The sequence below is a fragment of the Octopus sinensis genome, unplaced genomic scaffold, assembly GCF_006345805.1.
Source record: "Octopus sinensis unplaced genomic scaffold, ASM634580v1 Contig10384, whole genome shotgun sequence".
NCBI classification, from domain to species: Eukaryota; Metazoa; Mollusca; class Cephalopoda; order Octopoda; family Octopodidae; genus Octopus; species Octopus sinensis.
The window spans coordinates 231,137-257,957 of NW_021832124.1; the positions used below are offsets into that span (position 1 = coordinate 231,137).

At 42.9% G+C, this 26,821-nt stretch overlaps 1 pseudogene; it reads right to left on the reverse strand.

The window, feature by feature from the left end:
• Positions 1 to 10,237: 10,237 nt before the first annotated feature.
• Positions 10,238 to 26,800, reverse strand: LOC115228391 (annotated as a pseudogene).
• Between the last annotated feature and the right edge of the window lie 21 nt (positions 26,801 to 26,821).

Below are 26,821 nucleotides of genomic sequence, written 5' to 3' on the forward strand. Positions count from 1 at the left end.
CCTTTAGATTTGTTTGCCGAATGATTTGTAGTTTCCTAAACGGTTTGCTGTCACCTCTCATTCTATTTTAATTAATAATAATAAGTCCTCAAAATATACGCAAAATTAATTTAAAAATAGTTGGAATACATTTGGTGTGCCATGAGCGGTGCTTTGCGTATATGTGATGAAATCGACAGGGGACACGGAGACAGTACCCTCCCCTTAAATGTTAGCATGTGGTCTCTAATATAGTCCCTCGATTGGTCTGCCCACTGGAATGTGGTATATCGAAAAATAATACTGGAAAACATCATATTTCTCGACGAATTGGACGAAAATTGCGACAACTATATAGTAAGCCACAACACTCACTTGTCAGCGCGAAATTGACTCAAATCCTCGAATCAGCCAACTCGATCGTTTCCCCTCAACCTCCTGAATCCACTAATTTTCAACAATTACTTCACGGACTCGAATGGGGGGGTATATATATGGGTCATCTCCCAGATCCCTCCCAACAACGACGACGTCCTCACCAAGAAGATCTCGGGGGAAGTCTCAGGACTTGTGCGGACTCTCCGTTGCTGTAGTACTGTCGGGTGAGCCTGCAGTGAAACCCAGGATGGTGGAGGAGTTGAAAAGACTGATATCCCAGCAGCAAAAGAAACTAAAAATAGACGGACTGCTTGCCTAGTACATCATTCTCACATTGCAGCAAAGAGAGCATATTCCCAGAACACAGGGCGGCTGATTTGATGAGTGAGGTGGACAGGGAGATTGAGGACATCAAGAGTGCCCCCGTGGAAGACTACCTCCCTGAAAGACACTCCCCTCTGGTCGACTGGAAGAGGATTGTTGGCAGGGTAGGCGGTTGAATAACTCAGTTCGGGCACTGTCACCCCCCCAATCTGAGGGCACTGTGGAACAATCTCTACCACCCTTCCATTAACACTTGTTCATCGTCGGGGGATGAGGATAGGAGGATAATGGAGTTGGTGAAAGAGCACGGGGATCACAATTGGAGCACTGTGGCTGCCCAATTGGGGGTATTCTGACTGATTCAGACTAGACTCGGAGGACTCCCTTCTTTTGTCTGCAGAGGTACCAGAAGATTCGGTCATCGCATCAGAGCAGGTGGTTTGTGTGGAGTATGCAGGACGTGGGGGTCTGCCGAGGATGAAATTTGCTGGAAGTAGTGGACAGTCTGTGTTTGGGTGACCGAGTGTCCTTCAAGGAAGGTTAGAATATTATTCTACGTGAGTGAGTCTGTACATGTCCAATCGAAGCAGAGTGGAGTGCCAGAAACGGTACAACGAGTTGTGTCCCCGTCGTTGTCTGGGCACGTGGGGAGTGGAGGAGGACGAGGTTGTGTGTCCTGGTCACTCCCAGAGACTGTTGGCCGCCATGAGGACGAATGGACTGACCAGATATCGCTGGGGGGACGTGGCCAGTCGTGTGGGGACGAGGACTGCTGGACAGTGTCGACAGAGGTGGACATCAACCTTGTGGAAGGCCGGGGGAGTGGACGACGAGGTTCTGGTGAGGACTGTGGAGAGAATGGGGTACAGGTGGGGACATGTGGCAAGGGAGGTGGGGGCTCCCCCCGACATGTGCAAACACCGCTACCGAATGCTGTCAACCTACAATCGACGACTCATCAGTTCGGCCTTCCAAAGGGTGGTCCCCTCCTTTATTCCAGGTCCGCTACGACCCAGCCATCCGCGTTGACCTCAAACTTACCGACAAGTTGAAGGGCCATGTTCGCCGACTGTGTCAGATTGAGCGACAGTTCCTTCAGGAGACGACAATTCTGAGGAAGAAGCAGGCCAGTCTGAGCATAGCTCGCCCATTCGACGTGTCTGACCCAACCATTGACTCTTCTCTCCTGCAGGTGCCTTCTTCGGTCATTCCAGATTGCTGCTGAGTTGGCCGAGCACTCCAATCGACTGGCTCGAGAACGACGTGAACTGGAAGTGGACTTTTCTGACACTCTGTACAACTTGGAGATGAGGATGCTCAACTCGGGGACCAGTAAGGCGTGTTGGTCATCACAGACTCGCATTCACACATTCCTGCTGCTGCTCTGTCCTCCTCCAATCTGCTCTCGAGGGGGATTCTCCGCAAAGGAGTGACTCGATTCTTTGCTCAGCCACTCCCTGATTTGACGGACGGACTGAGTGATGAGGAGGCAATTAATATTCTGGTGACCCTCACTTGGCATTGCAGATGAACTCGTTGTGGGCGGAGATTGACAAATGCAGTAGTCGAGGACAGAAGAACATAACTCCCCGTCTGTTCAGCAATCAAATCATTTCCCACCACGTAGAGGGTGTGTTCATTCGTAGGGCACTCCTCTCAGTTCTCCCTCAGTCACCTCCCTCTACTACCGGGAGTGTCTGATGGAACATTACAGAGACCATTTCAGTGGAACCAAAGTCCTTGGGAGACCACGCACTTATTTTAGTTTGGTTTGTACAATCAGTGCAGTCGGACTCAACTCGGATGTCCCCACTTTCTGTCAACATGAACAGTCCCCACAAATCACAGGAGCTGTCATATTGAAGGTAGCAATGCAGGTTAACCCAGCAGACACTCTCCGTGGACATAACGTGTGTTCTCGACAGAGTGAGTGATGCAGTCCTGCGGGAGTACAACATGGACAGTCAGTCGGTGGATGTGCTCACTCAGTCCTCTCTCATTGCCTCGGGCAAGTCCCCACAATCCACGAGGGAGTTATTCGAGACTGCATTCCTCTACTTTACTGGACAGACTAGTTGTGGAGTGCAGTCGGAGGTCTCTCTCTTCCCCCCCACATTCTCCACTACACGTGCATTTGTCCGCCTGTTGAAGCAGAGACCAGACTTGGAGAAGATGTCCGTCAAGTCGTCGTTTGAAGAGGACGAACACTTCACTGCCCTCCGACTGCTCTTCATGGGTCTGTTTACATGGCCTGCCGTGTTCACCACATGTCAGCTCTCCCAGAGGTTGATCCAGTTCGGCATGTTTAGGGAACCAGTCAAGTCCACAATTCGACGGAAGAGGTAATTGTGGAGGGAGAATAGTAGACTGGGTGTGTCGGGTGGGTCGAAGAGGGCCAATAGGTATCGATTCTGGTCTCGGGAGAAGAAGGAGGAGTTCAGTCGGAAAATGTCCATTGCTGCCCACATCAAAGCCTGTTGAGTTGTCTGTGTCAGTTTGATAGCCGGGAAGAGGAAGGAGCCTCGTCCAGTCAGCAACGATGAGCCTGTGAGGAAATCTGCTCGTCTGGCTGAAAAAAGGGCCCGGAAGAATCAAAACTGATTTGTAAATTTGTGAATTGAATTCTTTTTATTAATTTGAATGTTTAAATATACATAATGTTTTTGTTGGGCCACTCCCTGAAGGTCATCCCCCGCCGTCTCTGTGAGGAATGGTGTATGCCCTACTTATTGACGAATGAGAAGGGACCATTTCAGCTGAGAGGCTGAGGGATAATTTGGCTGTCAGTGTGTACGAACAGTGCGGGTATAAGCTTCATACACCTCACCGAATGTTTGTCCTCCACCCATGTATCACTGTCATTAATATCCTCAGACACGAATAATTCATCAGACACATCACAGTTGGGGGAGGCCGTCGGACTGGCCAGTACTGTCACTCCCTGGACCATCACCGGCAGTGTACTCGTCTTGGTGATATGCAGATGTCCCACCTGGTCCAGTCCTTTCAGACTGAATTGCTCTTCTGGCCTTCCGATGTTGCCAGACTGGGCAGGATACTCAGCGAGACGGGGAGTACTGCTCTATTCGTGAACTGCCGAACACTCAAAACCCAGCAAATCAAATTTCTTCGCCAAAACCTGTCCGTGTTTGTGTTCGATCGGTGTCCTTGATTGACGTTATTTAATCAGATGGGCCGTCATTCTGCACATTTTCCGACTATTCACCAACTCTGCATATGCCAAGGGGCAGCTCTACTTGGCTGAACTTTACTTTCTTAAGTACACATCACCCACTCACCAATCAGGGCTCGATTTATGGCTGCCGACAAACTGATAATGTCTCCTGACGAATGCCGAGTGTCCATCGATGTAGGAAGTATAATTGAACGTAGAAATGTATCAAAAATGTCAAAAAACTGGTGGAAAGGAATAAGAATGTGCAGACCAGTAGAACGGCCTCCAAATTGCTGAATATTTCCGTGATTGGCTACACAAATGCAGGCACACTTCCCTCCTCATCGACAGGCAAGACTTCGTTGATTCGATGCCTCACGGAGGATACCCGTCTTCGAGGCAACCCGAGACTATTCTCCACATTGGATGTGAGTGCCCACGTGGGAACTTTATTTGACGGAACCCCCGTGACCTTCCATGACACTGTCGGGTTTGTGGATATGCTCCCAGTCCATCTTCGTCCTTGTTTTGAGGCAACATTTCTCGATTCTGTCAATTCTGTACTTCCATCAATTGTGTACTGTTTGTAGGACTTGCTGATACACGTTGTGGATGCCAGTTCGTATGACTCTGTCCTACAACAGGAGGTGGTGGAAAAGACGCTCAAAAGACTGGGAATTACTCACCCCGTCCTCACTGTCTTCAACAAAGTCGATTCCTTCCAGAAGAGTTGGCGCACAGCTTGGATGGACTGGACTGTCAAATTAGCTGCCTCACTCGCCAGGGCGTGGAAGATCTCAGGAGTAAACTTGAGGACTTGGTGTTGGCTGAAAGACTGATAATCCGGAAGACTTTTAAGGTGATCTCGAATGGACAGATATGGAAGTGGGTGATTGGTCTGTGATTCTCCAGGTGGTGTCACGAAAATGCAGTTGTTGACAATTCTCGACTTTTTGAAGGTGATTCCGCCTACCTTGTGATCGACGTTGTTTTTTCTGCCGCCTCATTTGCTGCCTTCACCTCAAAGTTCAATAGAAAATGATTTATATGATCAGTTAATTAGCATCCCCCTAGTAATAAAGTTGAATTGTTCAATTGGTAGGATTCCCTTTATTCTGTTGAATATTCTGGGTATTTTTATTGCAGTCAAAAGTCAATTTTACCACAATTCAAAAGGATTAAAGAAATGATTATTGTTTCCATGCAACTAAATTTTCATTTTCAGCGAACGTTGACAGAAAGGAAATAAAACTGTCGAATACAAATTGTCCCAAGAGTGAGTGGTATCATTCCAAACATAGAATTCCCTGTAGTCAAGATTACTAATTTCCATTTTGATTGGCCTGTCAAACAAATTGAGCACAATAGACTAGACCTATCAAAAGACACCCCAAAAAGCAGAATTTTGAAATCATTTAATTAGAAACACATAGTCGGACGAGAACTTGTAAAGGCAATGGATTTTTAGAAGAATTGCCGTATTTCCGAAGTTACAGCGACCCAGTAGTCTACTTTTCTTGGATCCCCAACACAAGTAAAAAAAAGACAAAAAATGGTAAACTAACCAATCTCTGAAATGCCAGCCCCCCGTTCTTCACCTCCAGTGCGTATTCCTTTCGCATTTCTCACAGAACTGAATCGTCCATCAGTAAGTGCAATAACTTCTATAGCAAAAGGGAATTAACAGCTTCCATCCTGATTTATTCAAACGGTAGGACAGTTTGATTGTTATCTTAGGAACTACATCAAGCAAACCAGTACAGTCAAGAAAGATCGAATAAAGGACTCCCAGATCGAAAGATTGGAAATCATAGGTACGAGAAAATGTCAGAAAATTCCACGCGACCTCAACTGTGATAAGGCTAGAGCCGAAAGCAGTTCTATTTGTAAGAAATGAGAATAAAGGGCGAGCATTTACTTGTCTACATCTCATTAAAACCAAAATAAACAATTCTGGTTTTTTTTCTATATAAGTATTCTCAATTTATTGGATTAATATTAGTTGTTATCCATTTTTTGAAACCAAATTTCAATTGTAGAATACTTGTAGTTTTGGGTAGGGAGCTAATTTATGCAGCAAAACAGAAATAAAGGAACCTGTATTCTTGGAACGATTATTCGAATGGTATGTTTAAAAACCACAGTAAACTAAAAAATCGTGCTATTGATAGAGCTTCTGTAATCCGCCAAGTAGAGATACTTATTTGACCTCAGCATGTAGCAATGACTGAACCACTGTCTGTGTAAAATAAGATGATTGTAGAGACTGTTAATAGATTAGAATGAGCGTGTTAGTTTAATTAATCGTTTAATTGACAGAGTAAGGCCACTCCTCTTCGAATCCAATGCTCCTGGTCGACTTCAGTGGGCAACATCATCGATATCACAAAGTTTGTGGAGTGTCCGGTCGTGGACAACGTGCCTCTTCTTTCCGAAGTTTTATAAACGGGAGCATCGTAACATTTGGGCATTTCGAGTTGATCTCTCTTGCAGGGCTTGAGCCACATCTAAAATGGAAAGCGTGTTCCGAACCACAGGCATCGTGTCATACAGCACTTTTGGGTGTGATTCATTAAGGGCATGCAGTTTTCTATCCCACCGGGCACCCTCCAGAAACAGCCCCTTAATATATATCCCTGAGAATCATTTATTCAAATCAACCGTCGGAGGGAGGCTCGTTTGGTTCCTTGTCCTCCATAATCTCGTAATTGAACGTAAGCAAATCGATTGGGATCGTATATTTACGGGAATAATTTTGCTGAGCTCCTGTGAGGAAAGCTTGAGTAAAGTAGAAGCCCGAGATCCAGAAAACGTTGGGGGCCCCTTCCTGAAACCATTCGTGAAGGAAGTTGAGACGCTTGAGAAAATCTGTCACATACGAGCCGAGTGGTTTTAATGAAGGATATGACTTTTTTTGCCAAAAGTTCGGGATTTTGGATTGGGTGATGCTATTGAACACCTCCTCCAATTCGGTGGACATGACGACCAGTCCCTGAAATGGTGGACAACTACTCGACCTTGATAGCCTTGATGCAGTCCGACAGACTAGTGCGGACAGCACCCAAAAGAATGTTGAACCGGACCATCTCTTGGACGAGGACAGTATTCATACTCTGACTGTACGAGATGGGATAACGTCGATGGGATGCTTCAATGTCGAACAAGTCGGGGAGTTTTTGAAGAATATCTGTCGCTACTTCGTTCACCAAATCCTCTTCGGTATTACCGCCCATTGAGGATGCTTTTTTCTGGGAATGAACAAGACGACTCACCTGAGTTTTAAGAATGTTCTCAAACAGAGAACTTGTCTCGACCTGGTCCTTGTTTATATCAGCATTCGCATGCAGTCCAAACACGTTGGGATGAGATACTAGAGGAAGGGAGGCAATATAGTTCAAGTAACTCTCATACTATGCCATATAAGTAATTCTGACATACCTGTCCAGGCTTGGGGGCAAAGTACACTCCACTTTCGTCAAACAAGTAGTCATCCCTCTCAATGATGTCCTTTGCGTAAAATGTATTCAAGAGAGTGTTGAGTGTCAGTCGGTCCCGTCCATCTGTCACTCGTCCTCCGTAGTTACACTCCCCAGTGAGATAGCGAAGTGCCGTTAGTTGCACGTCCTGGGCGTGTTGTGGTGTCATACCTCGTAGTCGTCCAAGTACATCGCCAATTGTCTCACACTTATCCGCAGATCTGTCTCGTTAAATTCGTACGGAATATTCCAGCCGAGTGCTCCGAATTTCCGCCTTTCTTGGATCATTGCGTGGAAAAAGCAAAGCCCGAATAACAATTTCTTCCAACAGTTCTACAAAGATTTATTTTCAAGATATACTGGCTGCTTTACTCCATCAAAGAACTCAATGTCGCAAATTGGGTCAGACAAATAAGACCTCTGCAGGTTGTACCGAAGTCCTGCGGGTGGTTCATTGGTCATTTTGACTCCATTTTGAAGCACAGAAACTGGAAATGATTTAGTAGGGTAGCTGGTTAGCCACAGCCTGAACTCGGGGTGAATACTATTCGGGTTGAACTCCTACAAATAGCATTATTTTGACATACCTGACATATCCTCTCCAACACATTCATCCACGACGGCGCAAGGTGACAGTTTTGGAGAACCACCCACGTCCCCGCCTTCGTGGCACTCTCGACAATTCTTAGTGCAATTGGTCCCTGACCCTGTCCCAGAGAGAGGGACTCGATCCTCGACCCTCCGAACCCCTGATCCTCCGCAAACTTAAGCAGGGCGGCGATGGGATCTGACCCGGGAGATAGAATGAATATGAGTGGACTGCAACAATTGGAGTCAGCATATGTTTTGTGCAAGTCGAACGGGGGCGGTTCGACATATTTCTGGCCTATCGACCATGTGGTATTACACTCAACCGATTTTGTTGACTACAAAATGTTGGATGGCAGTCAGCATCTTATCGGGTCGAATGCATCGAAGGACCATAAGTCGTCTGAACATGGAAAGGTTGACCCACTCTTCTGGGAATTCCTCAAGATGGGGAGTCTAGTCCTTCAAGTACAAAGCACTCAACCAAGCTGTCGTAGACAATTCTCCACTGGTCTTTGAGATTGACAAACTTCCTTCGAATGTTATTAAATCCTTCAAAGCTATCCAGTCTGCATATCTCATCCCAGCTCTTAGAAGGCAGCCACGCAGTTGGGTTGCTATGAACGTTCTCCAAACTCACTCCTCCAGTCAACAAGAAATTCCACTCGTCTTCCGACACTTCCCCGTTGTATTTTATCATATTTATGCAGAGAATGAACGAAAATAGGAGCTAGCAATCACAAACTCCCTCAACCTTGTCTTTTTCGAAGAGTGAGCGGCATATGTTATTGTACAGAGAAAATGTAAAATGTTCTTTAAGAGTAGAGAGTCGCGTTTGGATGTCATTCGACTTTTCTGAATTGTCGATGGAGAGAATGTAGAGATTTATAAACCACGGAAGCGAGTATTGGTACATTGGGTCGATATTTGCCAAATCAGCGATTGTAAAAAACAGCACAGTTCCATTCACCGCCACGGTCTGGTACTCAAGACGATTGTCGTTTATTTTCTTTTCAGTTATTTCCGCAACACTTTGTTTTTCTGCGATCTCATCAGCCAGAACTTTGGAGGAGGACAGGATCTTGATGGCAGTCTCGTCCTCCAAAATGTTTCCCTCTGATGAAGACAGGACTTGGAGTATTTTATCTTCAATTTCCTTCATTTGCCTACCCTTTATTCGTGCTTTGTCTTACCGTTTATTCTCTGCTGTTTGAATGATGAGAGCACTCCTCTCTTCTTCGAGTTCCGGCTTTTCTCTGGCCACAGCAATACCCAAAAGTTGGTCCTGGAGTCCCTCCGACGTTACCATAAAGTTCAGCAACGCGACTTTGACTGACGTTTCAGGCAAATAGTGTGGATTTCTTATTTTCGTTGTCATGTAAAGTCTGAAGTCTGACGAGTATTCCACAATGCTGTCTCCGAGTCTCACGCAAAGCGACCCGCCTTGCTTGAAAGTCTGTTTTAGTAATAATGGCTCAAGCATGGGGTCGAGTTCTTCTCCAATGTCCTCGAACAAGACCTTAGTATGAAATCGGACTATTCTCTACAGGGGTGCCGAATTGGATGCAATTTTCAAGGACGCGAACAAAGTCGGGGTCACTTAGCTTGACAATGTGTAAGTTGTTAGCCTTCTCCATATTCTTTATCCACTTGTTTCCCTGTCCCTGGGGGTCGATCATTAGTGGCCACCGTCGTGAATTGCTTATTTAGTACATTTCAATGTACCTGACAATGATCCCACTGTCGATGGAAAAACTGTCTGTTGGCAGTCCAGCAATATTCCACGCGCGAATGGCCACCGGATCCCCCAACACTTGCATCAAAGAAAAGTCGTCGGAACACGGAATGTTTATTTTCTTGACTAACTCAATCCAGTCGCTAATTTGTTGCTTTAACGGTTTGAAAACATTTCAAACCTGGCGATACAGACTTGTAAAGGCGCCCAAGTACGCAATAATCCCCGTGCTCAGCATAATGTCTCCCGTCAGGTTTGTGTAGCGATATCCCAGGGCCTTCGAGGTGTCCTTCCACCGCTGCTTTTCTCCACCAAGCCCGCCTGTCAGTTTCTCCGCTCTTTCCAGTTTTTTGGTGCACATATCAACCTAGTTTAAACAAATCTCGAGTCAAAACCTGCGATTCCAAGTCAGCTTTCTTATTTTTGTTGTGTTCCACTTCTTCCTGAAGCTTTCCCAACTTGTCCTGTATTTTTTTCAGCTCGGATCTCTTTTTGTTCAAGTCCTTCATAGCTGACGAGTATTCTTGCTCGGCCTGTTGGAGAGCCAGTTTTTTGGGAGCAACGATCTTGGCAACTCTGCAGTTATAAAGCAATACTCAACTCGTCATATTTGTCCATGGCAATCACCCACCGGGCAAGACCTTCACATGCCAGAGACGCCGTCTTTACTTTGTCGGGAACAAAGTCCGGGTTGGAAATGTACTTTGTGCGAATCTGCTTTATTATGGCAGGCGGAATAGAATCCTGGAATGTTTAATCACACAAATGCCTTGTCAAAATTTTTGAGTCCCTCAAGGAACCTCATATCCCCCAGGAGCTTTTTTGACGGACCCCAATAGTCCTCTATTTTCCTGCCACTGCCAGAAGGGTCGGGGAGACGGTCTGGCTTTATGTTCTTGAGTACGCAGACTGCCTCCATGACAAGTCTGATGATTTGTGGGGGTTTTTGCATCGTCTTGACAATTGTAATGTCCTAAACTCGTCTGGTCGACAAAACCTGCTGAGTGAGTGTGTTGAGTGCCATGAGCGCGGCATTCAAATGAGGCATTGCTAATGCAAGATCAGAATCGCACTCGTCTTTTATTTTTTGTGCTGCTTCAGCCTGTTCGTTGGCCGCAGCCTCGTCGACTCGGACGACCTTCGAAGGATGATGTCAGGAAATAAGCACCCTCTCAACTTTGGCCACTTCGATGGACTCTTTTTCGATCTGAATCATCATTTCGTCCACCTGCTTCCCAGCGTCGATTAGCTGAGGTTGGAGGTCGACTAGTTGTTTCTGCATTTGTGTGACATCGTTGGAAGCACTCTCCAACTTTTCCAAACCCACTTCGTACCGCCTCTTTGCATTCATGACCAGACTGAACAATCAGACAAACCCCACTCACTTTCTATTTTTGTCCAGCAAAGTCCGAAATGTGTTTATCAGTTCCAAATAGGAGGTTGGGGTGACGTAGTTGTAACGCTCGAGTTCTCTGAAGTATCTGAGCGACAATGTCTCCGCCGAGGTATGGAATTGGCGGAAGACGTCAATACAGGAGGCCCTCACGAAATCAGTCATCTCAATGTCCTCCAAAAACCGTGAAGCTACGGCCTCCAGAGCGTCGTTGGGCCAACGCTGGGAGTTATTTGTGGTTGTACCTGAAACCAGTCGATTGTGCAGCAGTTGATAAGCGAGGGGAACATTCGCAGTCGATTACGGAAACTTTCTCCGATTGGACTCATCGCGAGGACAACATGAAGTTGGTCCCGACACTTTTGAATAAAAAAGTTAAAAAGAGCGAGTGGAGATCCGTCAGTTTGCTTAGATTTGTCCCTCCGTCTAGTCAAGTCCATCACGACGGAAACCTGTCTATTTGACGCATTTTCTCACAAATCTCCTGTTTCTCGTCCGCAGGGTATAAATTGGGGACTTCTCCCGAGTTGAGGAAATTGTTCACGTCCTCCAAAAACGATTCCTGCTTGATCTGAGAGTAATCAACTTGCCCACTCACTTGAGTATCCGCAAATAAGAAAACTCCGGGATTATCCGAGTCGCTGACCTTTCGGAGAATTCGTTTGAGATCCTCTCGCCACTCAACTGAAGTGTAGCTTTTGGAGATTTCGACTTGGAAGACATCGTAGTCGGCAATGAAGGCCGCCAGTCTTGTCAGGGACTGCTTTCCAGAGCCCCCAATCCCAACAAGGAGAGCGTGTCCCCTCGGTTGCTGGAGGATGCGGGATATTCGCGAGACGTGTTCCAACGCGAATCTAAAATGTCAATCACGAGTCGAAAACCGGAAGAGGACCAAATTCATTGGTTTTTTACTCATATTATTGTAGTCCTGGAGGAGACTCTCCACCACACGACGAAGGTTTTCCAAATCAGTCACCTCGACGTATTCTCTGCTCCCTTTAGGCTCGGAGAAGTCGCAGTAAACGAGCGACCGAATGTCGTCCTCGACAACTACTCCATCGTGGTCTGCGTCCAGGTGGCAGAAAGTCCCGTTGAATGACTTTTGTAATACTTTTTCGAAATTTTCCTTCACTGTCTCAAACAACCACTGTTTATCGTCGTTGTCAAACAGTCTGTCGTAGTACACACGGAAGACCTTGAATAAAAATTGCAGAGCAAACCTCGTGCACCCACAGACGGAATATGCACTCGACATCTTCGTTGGTTCTGGGAGTGGAGAGCATAAGTCCTTGGACTACACGAGAAAAGTCCCGCAGGTTGAACAAATAATGATTCTTTGCGGGTGTCGGGAGTAAGTAATCTCGAGCCTTCTTGTATATTATGAGAGTAGCCTCGATTATCTTGTCCACCGAGTTGACAATTCCCTGGTCGAACCCTCTACGGGGAATATTGCAAATGAGCACTTTGCAAAATGCCACTGGACGATCTGTTTGAAAATAGTGCGGAGAGTGTCGTCTCCGAACTCGTTGATGGCGATTATATTGAAGTGACGAGTGAATCGTGGAGTGAGTGGGTTACGTCCACCACCAAGAAATATAGTCCGACAGTCTACCTGGGGGTCCCATTGCGCACACGAATTGAATATCCACCACTTTCATTGGAGAACAGTCTTTGAGGTCGTACCAAGTCCCGTGATCGAACCATTGGCGGATTAGTTCTATGGGTGGTTGTGCCCCGTATGTTTCCCTCATTGGCATGTTCACGTCGTCTATGAAATATATCTGCCATGTCAGAGCAAGACTTACGGCCTTGTTGCCAACGTAAACTCCCCTCCTTCGTCTGTCTAGTTTGGACATGACTATGGACTGAGTGAGATTGGACGAGGTTTGTGCAGAAAAGTTGATTATGTTTGGTTTGTACACATTTCTGTCCATTCTATTCAATAGAAGATCCTTACAGTCATTCTCGACACAACTCACCGATATGTAAACACTCTTCCCCGTCCCCGTGGGCCCCACTAGAAGGCAGGGACAGCCGTGGGAAATGAGTAGTTTCAGAATATGCGTGTATCTCACTGTATCGACTGTCTCGATTATTATTTGACTGAATTCAGTGTCCTTTGCTATTTCGCTGGAGCCATCCCATCTTCCTTCAAAGTTCTCGCCCTATTAGTTTGTTTTAAATAATCAACGTAGCAAAATCGGTAGTCGTATACTGTCCCATCTTTTGGGTAACTCAGTCCGTGTGAACGAGGAAGTGCAGGGACCGGATTAATCAATCCTGCCAAATTCGTTAGAGAAGGTGACAATTCTCCCGCCATCATTTCCCGCAAGAACAAGTCGAATTTTGCACGGGAATTCTCATCTCCGGTAATTCCAATAGACCACGTGACTGCCATAAAGAAGAAGCATTCTGTGTTTGTAATCAATACTCGCTCTTCTATTTCTTCTGGGGACTGTATTTCTTCACTAAGTTGGCGGGAACGTCTTCGCAAATTTTCTTTATGTTGGCAGCGTTCGTGGAAAATGTCCAATTTTGTTTTGACCAGCTCCTTTATAGACTTTTTGACGAGTGAAATGCAGGGGTCGACGTATCGCTCGAACAAATTGTTGAGAGTGGATATCACCAACACTTTGTCGGCCAGTGAATTGAGCCACGACCTCAGGAGAGGCCGCCATCCCAACGAAGCAGGCTCCATGTAGATCATTCCGCATCGGGAAACCTACAGTCAGACTCGAAGCGAAACAGTGGCGGGAGATGCTGCTTCCAAGTCCATTGGCTCAAAGATGAGATTTGTAGTATTGGACAGCTGAATAATCTCCCCACTCATCAGACACAGTTTTTTGTTATCGTCGAGGACAGTGTTCATGTTCTCGATCCAAATGGCGTCGACCGGTCCATCAAAAATAAGCCACTTTCTGTCCGGGGTCTACGACGTGTCCCTAAGCTGGATAACCGTGGACGTGGCAAAGCTCCTGAAATTGACGGCCAAAATTCCATCAGTCCATTCGTGTGAAATTGGGTCGAACTGTCCGTAGAGTTGTCCCATGGTGATCGACTTGGGGTTGATGACAGTGTACTGCACTTTGTTTTCCTCAAGCAAGCCCTGTCGTCTACATGGGGGGTATTGTCCCGTATTTCTCCCAGACTGGCTGCCAATATGCACTCGACTTGCCGGCCATTGGTTCTCCCACAATCATAAATCCGTGTCGGACAATCATCATTTCGTAAATCTGGAGTGAGCCAGTGACATACTTGCTGGATCTTTTGGACAAAGTAGGGTGTGCACTCCAAGTTGGCAATCTTGCACTGATTGACGATTGCTTCATTGAGCACTTGGTAGTCGGGCGTGGGCAGTTTGATGCCTGGGAAGAGGTCGGAAGTTATCCCATCAAAGAGTGGTAAATCGTGGTTAAGGAACTTGGAAGATTCACATCGACGATGGACCTGAGCACGATGACATCCTCACTTTCTTGGGGGTATTTCAACTATTCAGTAGTGGAGTGGGATGGACCTTGAGGTTCCCAGCAGCAGTGAGAACAGACTTGACTGCCCTCATTCCATAATCGTAGTGGTGTTGCGACGACAGTTGTTCGGAACATAGACGGTAGACGGCCACAATCTTGATTGAGAGGGGGCGGGGGTTGACAAATCCACACGAATAGAGGGATATCTCCGCGATCATTGCATAGTCGGGGACCATCATGGCGACCGTCCGGAATAGTGCCTGAGAGTATTATTTGTGAATACTTTCAGATTATCAGGCAATTCGGATCTCCCAGCATAGCCCGGGTTCATAGTGATGAAGACGGCACACGTGGGGTCGAGGTTGAGCTGGGTCCCCTCGAATTGAAATATGGTCAGATTCTGGCCGATTGCTCTTTGAATGGACATGATTTGCTGAGCCACCACCGACAAGACTTCCAAATCAATCCGATTGAACTCGTCGAAGCAGGACCACGCACCACAAGAAGCCAATCCCTGAAATTAACAAGACGAGCACAACTTTAAAGAACTTTCCGAGGGCAATGTAGTCAAGACCATCTGAGCAGTTGAACACTACGCACTGTTTGGCGATTGCCTTTGCTAGATCCTTGACAGTCTCGGTCTTCCCTGCAGGGCCTTCGGGGGCTCCACCCAAGTATAATTGGAGTGCACCAAAGAGAGTTCTGTAGCACCGATCAGTGAGTGGAGTGATCACCAGTCTCCCACTGTTCCCGAGGTATTCGTATCCATATTTGAGACATGAGTTGATCATCCGAGTCATCACATTCTCGTCCTTCGAGTAGCATACTTTTTATTACCTCGTAATAGTATCGCAGTTGGCTCAGCCAGTTGAAATCAACTTCGGACGTGACGTTTTCGTTAATAAGACTGCTCACGACATCCCTGGCGTGGACATCCAGCACAATCAGAGCTTGGAGAGTCGTCCTGTTCTGCATGCTCAACTTGCCCCGGACGAGCGAAACAATATCGAGAATCTGTTGATTGCTTTGAGTGAGATATTCGTTCATGGCCTATATTTGTCAGTCCACAATATTACAGTCTCTCCTCCTCTGATAGCTTCGTGCACCTTACAAGTCCAATAATACATTGAAGTGCACAAAATAGTCTGTCCCGGCCACTCCAACACCCAACGAATTCGATCAGTCGTCAAATATGAACCAATCGACTCCACCACTGCTTTCTTGACCGACACAATCATTGCCGTCTCCAACTCAAGCAACCACTTTTCCACTTGTCCCTTGGCTTTAGCTGTAGAAATGGTTTGGTTGAGTTCCACTTTCTCGTTCTCCGAACTGTACATGTGAGTCACGTCCTGAGTATCAGTAAACTCCAGTCGAGCAATTCCCTCGAAACACTTTTTGAGGTGGGGCTGGACTCTGCCAATGTTATTATTAGCATTGCCTTGTCGGGTCTTTAGTTTCTGATAGAATTTCCAGTAATTCGTCGTTCGACAAGAAAAAGAAGCGGGGAAAGTACAACCGTTTTTTTTCCAAGTATTCGTTGAGTCCCTTGAATATCAGTGCCATGCCTACTTTCAAAATTAGCTCCAAAAGTTCGTTCGACTTTTTTAGTTTGGTGAGCATGTTGTCTATTTTGACAACCGAGAGTGTGCGTCTGTCTGCCATAACTTGCTTCATGACATCCCGCCATGTTTTGTCCACGCTCGCAAAACGCCTTCCTTCTTCTGGCATTTGTGCCATAATGTCGGGAGAACTGAAAATGGGCTCCAAGTAAAGCCAAGTGGACTGGACACTGAGCCACTCGTCGAGAATGTCCTGAATAAGAATGAGGGTGTGTTCCCATTCTCTGAACTATCCAAACAAACAGACTTGATTTGCTGTTCGAAGGGTTTGATGAAAGGAGACCCCCGCATGGTCTGAGTCTTGACAAGGTGGTCGTCGAGGAGCAGTTGAATGTCGTCGATTGCGGATATAATGTGCGTACCCGACTCCCTGTAGGGAATCACCGTGTACTCAATCTGGGAGTAGATTTACCAACCGAGTACCTCCGCCCATTCTCCAATCATCTTCTGAATTGCCTTCTCGAGGGCATATTCCCTTCCAGCCGCCTCAGATATGAGTTCGAATTGACCAATAAAGTTTTCCACGCCCAACAAAATAACGTATTCGAGATTGAATTCAGAGTCGTTGGGATCCACAGTGAAACCAATCAACTCGGAGATCTGATTCCAATGGCGATCTCTCATTCCGGGGTTGAAGAATGTCTGAATCATTGGAATGTTCTCCCGGAAGTCTTCCACGTCTTTTTTGACCTTGAAATGTCACACCTTGGGGATACTTGCATGCTCATCAATTTTGGGGCCGGCGAATCTTCAAACGTCTTTTCTAGCTTGTAGAGAGCCCGAATATTATTGTTGGTCTCGTTGTCCACATCTTCTGGAACCAAGTCCTCTCGCTTGCACTTATTCCATGTACTGTCGATTCATTATACTCCACAAACTTTTTATTTTCCATGAATTCAGTTGCAAGTTGGTAGAGATTAAGATAGGGCGCCAAAATGTTGAGTGCGTCATTTCTGAGGGGGTATTTCGTAGCCTCCCACCCGTAGTGCTCTTCCTCCGCATTTATTTGATCAATCTGCGTCGTTTGGTGGGGGGAACTATTGTTTGCGCGTTGTTCAGTTTTTCTTCCATTATCCTCGCCTTCTTCAAGTACTTCTTGACGTCGCTCAGGTCCCCGAATTGTCTGAACTCGTCCAACTGACTCCTGTAGTATTCGAGGTCTTGGCTGAACTTTTGTTTTCGGTTCTGAACTATTTGCACGTGCGAATGACCTTGAGGGATTCCTGATACTGGATTCTCTTTTGAGCCACAATTTCCTCGTGCTTTTCAAAGACCTCGTCCATTCGGTCATGCCAGTGGAAGGTCTTGGAGTTGAGCTTAATCTCTTGCGGGGACAGGACGGCATAGTCCACCAAAAAAACAAGTCTGTCTCGTGCGAGGCATAGTCGTTCCTCCAGGTCGAAGACCGTCTCGTTTTTGACCGTGTCGACGAACTGAATTATTTCCATCAGTTCATCTGTCGACGCCGGGGTGGTCAGTGCTTTCTCGGCAATGTCTTCGTAGTCCTTGCACAGACTACAATTAATTGTCGTCACATACGCTCTGCACTCCTCCTGATGAGATAAACACAGCTTCTGTAGAATTTTGTTGTACAAAAACTCGGCCCGGTTGGCTGCCGCGTGGATGAGATCGGAGCTGTGAACTTCGAACAACCCGATCCTGCAAAGTGGGGATTCAAGAGTCAACTGTTTTATTCTTTCCCACCCATAGGTGATTTCCCTATGCAAATTGTAGTATTTCTCAATTTCCACACAACTCTGAGAGAAGGGAGGTGACTGGGCATTGTTTCGTTCGATCTCCTCCTCAGCCTACAATTAGTAAAGTGCCCTACTTGCGATGAGATCAAATAAAAGTATTGATCGTAGAAATTGCAGTACAGAACAGGCCCCTCTATTTCACTTTCCAATTTGCATTTTATTGAGTTCGTATGAGCTGCCACTATTTCATCCATTACGGCCGGATTCAAGTAATATGGCTGTCCTTCCTATTTATATTTATGTTGTCATCATGCCCAATCTGAAAACAACTTGCTCTCTATTCGGGGAATAGTCTTCGATGCGGCAATGATGAGTTCCAAGACCTGCAGGATCGTGTCCTTTATTTCTTCGTGGCTGGGCTCGAATGATATTTTGTCATCCTCCAACACGAGTCTGATTATAATACAAAATCGTTCTAAGCCCGACTCCTAGAAATGAGAACTGCTGTCTACCGCAGGCGTCAATATCATCTTTGAATAACTCTCCAAACTCTGGATTAGCATTTCTTGGAGGAGATTGCTCATTAGCATGGCAGTCGAGTTAAAAAACGAACTCAATCTTGCTTTTGTCTTGCCCGAAGGAAGCTGGCCTTTTTTATTTCCTTCGAGAAACACGTTCTGAACTTGAAAGAGCCACCTGATAGAATGACATGCAATACTTTTTAAGCAACGTGTCCTTGACGGACTCGATGCTCTGGAGACAGTGCCTGTAAAAGTCTTTTAGTTCGATTGGTTTATTGAGTCCTTCTGTGCCGATGAACCTCAGATTGCTAGTACAATAATCCAATTAGTGTCTACACCCGTATGACCCTTTCCACTGGCATGGCAGTTTGATGAGACAGGTGTTGGTTATATTGATAATTCGGTTCACATTTTTTCGATTTCTTTTAAAGTCGGCTTCCCATGGCTTGGGAATAACGGCAATGTCACTTCGGTGTGTGAATGGGGAGTCTATTCCGTGCATTTGGAGGGGTTTGACATTGTCGAGCACAAAGTCCACTTATAAGTTCAGACGAGTGTCTCACCTATTGCCTTCCTCACACCCAACAAATAGTCCTCCTGCACATTCTCGACAAGGGACTCGATCAAATCATTCGATTGGCTCTAAGTATAACTTGAGGAAATAAACGTGTTTGAGGGACGGGCTAATCATCGAAAGGGCGCTGTCCAGGACTTGTCTGTCCAGTGATGCGACGTGCTGAGTGTCGATCCCGTTGTTTATGTAGTAGTAGTATTTCTTAAGTTGTGCAATTCAGACTAACCAATGTATCAATTTCCCTGAAAGAAATGTCTTCTTGGTTTTGTATTTCATTTTTCCTAATATTTGTTGTACAAAGAAAACATTATAAGCTTTACGAGTCCTCGCCTAAAATTTTCCCGATCCTTTTTTGATTGGTTAATGTGAAATTTGTTTGACTTTGTTTTGGTCAATTCAGAGGCTGCAATGTTTTTTCAAGTTTCAAAACTGTTTTTTGATAACTTGTACGTGAATTGTGGCTTTGTCTGACTCCAAGACGGCATCTTTTTTTCTTGAATGCTAGGAAGAAGTGGATGCGGTCTTGTCCGCTTTTTCGCCTGCTTGAGATCAAATGGATCCTATTCCAAGTGGTCTTATCAATTTAATACAATGAAGCTCTTCATAGCAGTTTGAGATCTTAGAATATGTCCTAGGTAACAATATTTATTTGTTTTGGAGTGTCCATTGATAATCCATTTATTTTAATCAAAAAAGATTTTTCTTAATCAAAAAATTCTCACAAAAATCCAATTTGAGATGTCGTAAAAGGATTGTTAATATTGTAACTTTTAAACTGCATACATTTATGACGGGGAGGCATTCATAAAGTGTATTACCCATAAAGAAACGTGTCGTTTCCCTATAAATTCCTTGTATTTCCCTCTCTTGACACCTGCTCTTTATAGAAATATTATTTTCTGAGTCCACCACATTTGTAAAAATTCTGAAGAGGTTGATTTGTTTTCCGATGCGACTGGGGTAAAAAATTGAAAAGTCCGTGACCAATGTTAAGATTTGAGTCACAAAGTTCGGTTTCTTGATGTGTTTGATCAAAATAAAATTAAATAAAATGTTCAGTTAATCTTCACGCCATGAAGAACCTCATAGAGAAATCAATAAAATTCAGCCTGTGCCTTTAACTAATTAATTTCAAACTAAGTCCTGAGTCTTTCTCTTCTTCCTCCTCTTCTTTGGCTCTAATCCCTAGAAAAATTGTGTTAAGGTGGTTAAAGGTTGCATGCATCTAATATGCAATTCGGATTGACGAGTGACGCAGTCTTCATCGGCCACACTACAAAAAAAAGTTAAGGGACTTCGTTTGGATTAGATAGTTATTTGGTAACTTTGTCTTGAGCGAGATGTCGACATGTCGTTTACAACTTGCGGCAGGGAAATTAAAATTTTTACGTGTCCAAAACAGCTAAATAGATTTTGGTGGATAGGAAAACAAAGTAAATTCATTTATATTTAATAATTACGAGTTAACCCCTAAAACAAACCGGAATTGACGCCGTTTTAATAAAAAAGGGGCAAATTCGCAAAAATTGCCGTAATTTACGTCTCCACGAACAATATAAATACGTGCTGTGCGTTTGCGGATGACAATTACTAATTGGAAATGAAGACGTGTTTATATCAATTTCTTATTGAAAACCTAAACAAGAAGTGTCCGTATCTCACGTGGATTGGGATGTCGAATTCGTTTCGCATCACCAATCCACCAGAACTTGCAAGAATGTGGGGGGAGTTGAAAAACAACCCTAAGATGACGGTTGACAAGTTCAACCGCGTCTTAAGGTTGTACTACAACAACCCCAGGATCTTAAGAAGAGAAAAAGGACAAAAAAATACCTACACTTTTCATCATGATGTCCCTTATCAATCTACTGAAGAATATACTTACTCGAATGTATATGAGCCCCCACTGACAGAAAATCAAAACCACTTTGGGGAGTGGAGTTATGAGGAATGCCTCTTTCCGCAATATTATGATGATCTTTCAAATTATAACTTCTTTTTTTAAAATTCTTTATTTTTTAAATAAAATTTCTACATATTAATTCTTACATTTATACACAAAAGTAAATATTAGGTCGAGAAAGTAATTATCGATTGTTTATCGAGTTCCTAATCATCGATTTTTTTACTTAGATCTGACCCGAATTTATTGATTATTGAATTTTTTATTGATTTTGATTTTTTAAATTTGTTAATACACAAATATAAAAGTTGTAGTTGTTAATTAATTAAACTTTGTTAAATTGCTTTAAAACAAAAACATTTTTTCAGACTGGTTTGTTCCTAAAGTTATTAATAAAAAAAACTAATTAACTAATTAATTCCTAACTAACTCCTAAGCTTTCGATGTGAAATTTATTAGAATTTCCAATTTCTTTTACTTAATTAATTTACGTGGTGCTATTTAGTCTTTCGTCGGTTGCTAAAGTTTTTTCAGTTGTTGAGTTCTGCTGTTTGTCAAACACTAAAGAACAAGAACAAACTTCGATTGTCGAAATCAACTAATTCAATAAAATACACCTATTATGAATATTTTCCGAAAATGCCGTATTAATAAAAAATGTTTTACCACTCTTGTTGTGTAATGGCATGTCAAAGCACATTGGAGTCTCGTCTATGTTGCTATTCCTGCTAAGTGGAAATTCGCAATCTTTCGTTTTTTATCACATAGAATTGGAATTCCATATTTTAGTTTAGGTCGGTCTTTAGAACATCGATGGACGCTGTCAAAACCCTTAAAGATATGTCAATGGAAGCTATGACTGTTTTGACGGTTTCCTCTCATTGAAGCCGTCCAGGACAAATTTAAAAAGAATTGTTAGGCTTCGTTTTCCTGTACTGTTTGGAAACGTACATATATTAATATGATTGACAAAATTTTAAAACTGATTTGAATCTGAAAAATTTTAAAAATCGAATTGTTCCTTCAATTTGCTTTGATGTCTAATCCAAAATTAAAAAATTTAAATATTAATTTACTGTTGATCAAAAGGTTGTCTGTTCTTAGATCTTCATAAACCAAATCCTGTCGATAAATGTAATGCATTATTCCACTTGCGACACAACAAAGACATTATTTAGACTAAAGAAATCAACTTGTATTTGCTAACATGTTGACTTTGATAGTTTTTCTTTATCTTTTGCGAATTACGTCCCCAACGTGTCCTTGCTTCATAAACTCTAACACCAATTTTGTTTTATTCTTGTTTAAACTGAAGCCAAGCATTTTTATAAAATTTTTTATTATTCAGTCGTGAAGAATTTAGCCTCTTCCATAAACTCACGATCCTTTATTTTTTCGGGTAACAACTTTTATAACTGACAAAAAAGTTCTATCAAGAGAAATATCTGATTTTCTTTGATGTAATAATTCCGACTCCTTTTATTTCTACTTCCATTCTGCTACTATTGATAAAATAACTAAATTTAATAATTTGAGTTAAAAAAAACTCGTTGATTTCGCATCCATTAACTATATACTTTCTATTCTGTTTTCTTTCGGGTAATAAATATTTAATTTGTATTTATTTTGACCGAAAGAAATATTTAACGAAAAAATAACTGAAAATTTAAATTATAAATCTCTTGCCAACTTTAAACAATGAATCATCATTCATTGTAAAATTATATTAAACAAGAGTTTTGACGATTTGCTTGTTCTTGAAACCATCTAAATATTAGTTGCATTTTTTCAACTAAATTTTTTGAAGATTGCAAATTCGGAAAATTCCTGGTTGATATTCAGATGACAAATTAAAAATTGACTCATCGGCCACACTACAAAAGAATAAAAAGTTGAGGGACTTCGTTTGGATTAGTTAGTTCTTTGGTAACTTTGTCTTGAGCGAGATGTCGACATGTCGTTTACAACTTGCGGCAGGGAAATTTAAAATTTTGGTGGATAGGAAAACAAAGTAAATTCATTTATATTTAATAATTACGAGTTAACCCCTAAAACAAACCGGACGTGGCGGCGTTTTAATAAAAAAAACGCAAATTCGCAAAAATTGCCGTAATTTACGTCTCCACGAACAATATAAATACGTGCTGTGCGTTCTGCGGATGACAATTACTACTTGGAAATGAAGACGTGTTTATATCAATTTCTTATTGAAAACCTAAACAAGAAGTGTCCGTATCTCACGTGGATTGGGATGTCGAATTCGTTTCGCATCACCAATCCACCAGAACTTGCAAGAATGTGGGGGGAGTTGAAAAACAACCCTAAGATGACGGTTGACAAGTTCAACCGCGTCTTAAGGTTGTACTACAACAACCCAGGATCTTAAGAAGAGAAAAAGGACAAAAAAATACCTACACTTTTCATCATGATGTCCCTTATCAATCTACTGAAGAATATACTTACTCGAATGTATATGAGCCCCTACTGACTGAAAATCAAAACCACTTTGGGGAGTGGAGTTATGAGGAATGCCTCTTTCCGCAATATTATGATGATCTTTCAAATTATAACTTCTTTTTTTAAAATTCTTTATTTTTTAAATAAAATTTCTACATTAATTCTTACATTTATACACAAAAGTAAATATTAGGTCGAGAAAGTAATTATCGATTGTTTATCGAGTTCCTAATCATCGATTTGTTTACTTAGATCTGACCCGAATTTATTGATTATTGAATTTTTTATTGATTTTAATTTTTTAAATTTGTTAATAAAGAAATATAAAAGTTGTAGTTGTTAATTAATTAAACTTTGTTAAATTGCTTTAAAACAAAAACATTTTTCTCACTGGTTTGTTCCCACAGTTAGTAATAAAAAGAAACTAATTAACTAATTAATTCCTAACTAACTCCTAAGCTTTCGATGTGAAATTTATGTGAAATTTATAGATAGACAAAAAAATGTTTTTTAACTTTGATGCTGGATGAAGTTGTTAAATGCACTTGTTTAAAAATTCTGGAAGTCAAAACGTACTCAGTCCAATTTGTTGTGGCGAAATTCTTTGGTGGAATAGAAGCTGGTACGACAATCAAAATACCAAGTCGGATATCTCTAAAGACGAGGAGTATGATTGTGCTTATTGAATTAACTTGGCAAAGTCGCATGAGAATTAGAATTATTCATAGTGCAGAAATAGTGGGCATACTACGTACCGCTCAAATGTTTCGGACCACCCTATTTTTCTCAATTTCCAAGTCAATCCTAAATTATTTTTATACGGTTCTTTAGAGAAACTTATTAGATAAGCTTAAATACATTTATTCTATTCTAAAATTTTCTTTAATATTTTTGTTTGGCGCCAATTGAATATAATTGATTTTTGACTCGATCATATGTTCCGGACCAGTTGCAATCATATGTTTCGAACCAGTTAAACTCTTTAAATTTAAATAATTTTTGATTCAATTAAAAACAAAGACTAATAATAACAAATGCCGCGTGTTTCACTGGTTGATCGGGTCGCTATCATCACTTTTTTTAAAGATGGAGCTTCACAAAGAGAAATTGCCGAAAAATTAAAAATATCCAAAACTGCTGTTCAAAGAACAATTTCCAGATATTCATCCGTTGGACTATATTCCGACAGACCCAAATCTGGTCGACCGAGATTGTTATCCCCAAGATCTGAACGCAAATTAGTGAGAATTTCGAAAGCAGACCCCACAAAAACGGCAAATCAAATTAAATTTGATATGAAATTAAATTCTATTGTAAGCACAAATACAATTAAAAGATGCCTACAAAGAAATAATTTGAATGGGCGAAAGCAATGCCCAAAACCAAGTCTTTCCATATGCCATAAAAAGGCTAGAAAAAATTGGTGCATTGAGAAATTAACTTGGAGCCAAAATGATTGGGGTAAAATTATTTTAGTGATGAATGCAAAATAAATTTGCATTCAAACACAAAAAATTATGTTAGAAGGCCACCAAACTCTAGATTTGACTCAAAATATTGTTTAAAAACACGAAAATTTTCTCCTAGCATTATGGTCTGGGGAGCTATTGCTGCAAATGGATGGAGAAACATTGTCTTATGCATTAAAAATGTTGATTCCGCAGAGTATCAGAGAATTATAAATGTTGGACTCGAAAATTTTTATGATGAGACCATGTATCTCCAGCAAGACGGCGCTCCTTCCCATCGGTCCATGTCGACAATGAATTTTTTTCAAAGGAAACAAATAAAATCTTAGAAACTTGGCCGAGCCAGTCACCCGAACTGAATATTATTGAAAATATGTGGTCGGTACTAAAACAAAAACTTTATGATCTGGAACCAAAAGATCTTCCAGAGCTCTGGAATTTGACCAAAAAAATTTGGTACGAGATTGATAATTCGTACATTGAAAATTATACAATTCACTTCCAGAGCGAATAAATGCTGTTATAACGAAAACGGAGGAAATATTAATTATTAACTTTTTATAAGTTTAATAAATTTTCGGTTTTTTTTAAACTAGTCCGGAACATATGATCGAGTATAAAATCGATAATTTTAAATTGCGCCAAACATGAATATCTGTCCAAGTTTTTAAAATAAATAAATGTGTTTAAGCTTATCTAATAAGTTTCTCTAAAGAACCGTATAAAAATAATTTAGGATTGACTTGGAATTGAGAAAAATAGGGTGGTCCGAAACATTTGAGCGGTACTGTAGTATGCTGGTTGCGGATACACAAAAATGTGTCGAATAGTGTAATCATCATATTAGTTTATTAACTGTGGAATCCACCCCGAGAACATTCGACGTGTATGTTTTGACTGTTTAATAAGACACCGAAATCGACCTACCCTGAATAAATAAGACAATATTTAATATTCAAGTAATGCAGGAAAAGGGTTCGGGGGATATGCAGCAAATATCGTCATATGAGAAGAGAACGGGAGTGGAGGACGTGCCCGCAGTGAGTTTGACACTGGCCATATTCCTCGTCCGATCTTTCTTGACGACTGTCCCAACCTGGACTGACACTACAAACCAACCTTCCCGACGCAGGGCCCCCGGAGGACATACACCATATCCTCCGAGTTGCGGGGAATCACAGTCTGCAAATGTCGTTGTTTGAGTCCTACACATCACACAACCACCTACCGAACACCATTTCCCCACTGTCCTGGCGAGAACAATTGCACACACAATTAGCACCAATCTCCTTGATGACCATCTATGATGAACACCCACAACATACACGAGAGTTGTAGGACTGGGAACTCTTGTTGATGTCACGGACTATCAGATTCAGTTTCAGCCAACAATCCGAGTCATTCCCACTCCTCAGAATATCTCCAAATATACCCAAACACAAAACCCCCGTTTTTCCGGTTGTACTCGTCCACGGTCACCGAACTGATCTCCGACATGCGAAGGGCAACCACCTTGCCTGTCAGGGATATTCTGACCCTCACTTTCCCGTCCCTCACCGACTCCACCTAGATGGTTAGTCACGTGTGCAACCGTGGCGTAATATCCCTTGTAGGCGGAGTGAGTGACCACACAGTGATCCCCAGTCTTGAATCCCTCACTCCGGAGGGCGGACTCCACACCCAACCCCATCAAGTGAGGTCTGAGGGCCACATCGCGGACGGGGCATACACTACATAGCCCACTCTACTTACCCTTTGAATGTGCGGCCCACACCCTCCCCCTCTTTCCAGCCCATTCCTCGAATCATTGCCAGTCCAAAGTTGTCCACTGACACTTGACTGTAGTCGGGGTCCTCTGGTTCCGAGTGGTCGGGGGAGACTGCCACTATTTTATGGTCTGAGGATTCATTTGGCAGGACATCTCGCCCAATTCCGCTCATTAGTTCATTGATGGCTGCTTCCTCCAGTCTCGAGCGAGTGGGCGTGTTCTCCACTGCTTTCTTTATTCGTTTTTGGAAGGAATTGAAGTGTTTGTTGGGCATTATTACTGCTTTCTCTCGTTT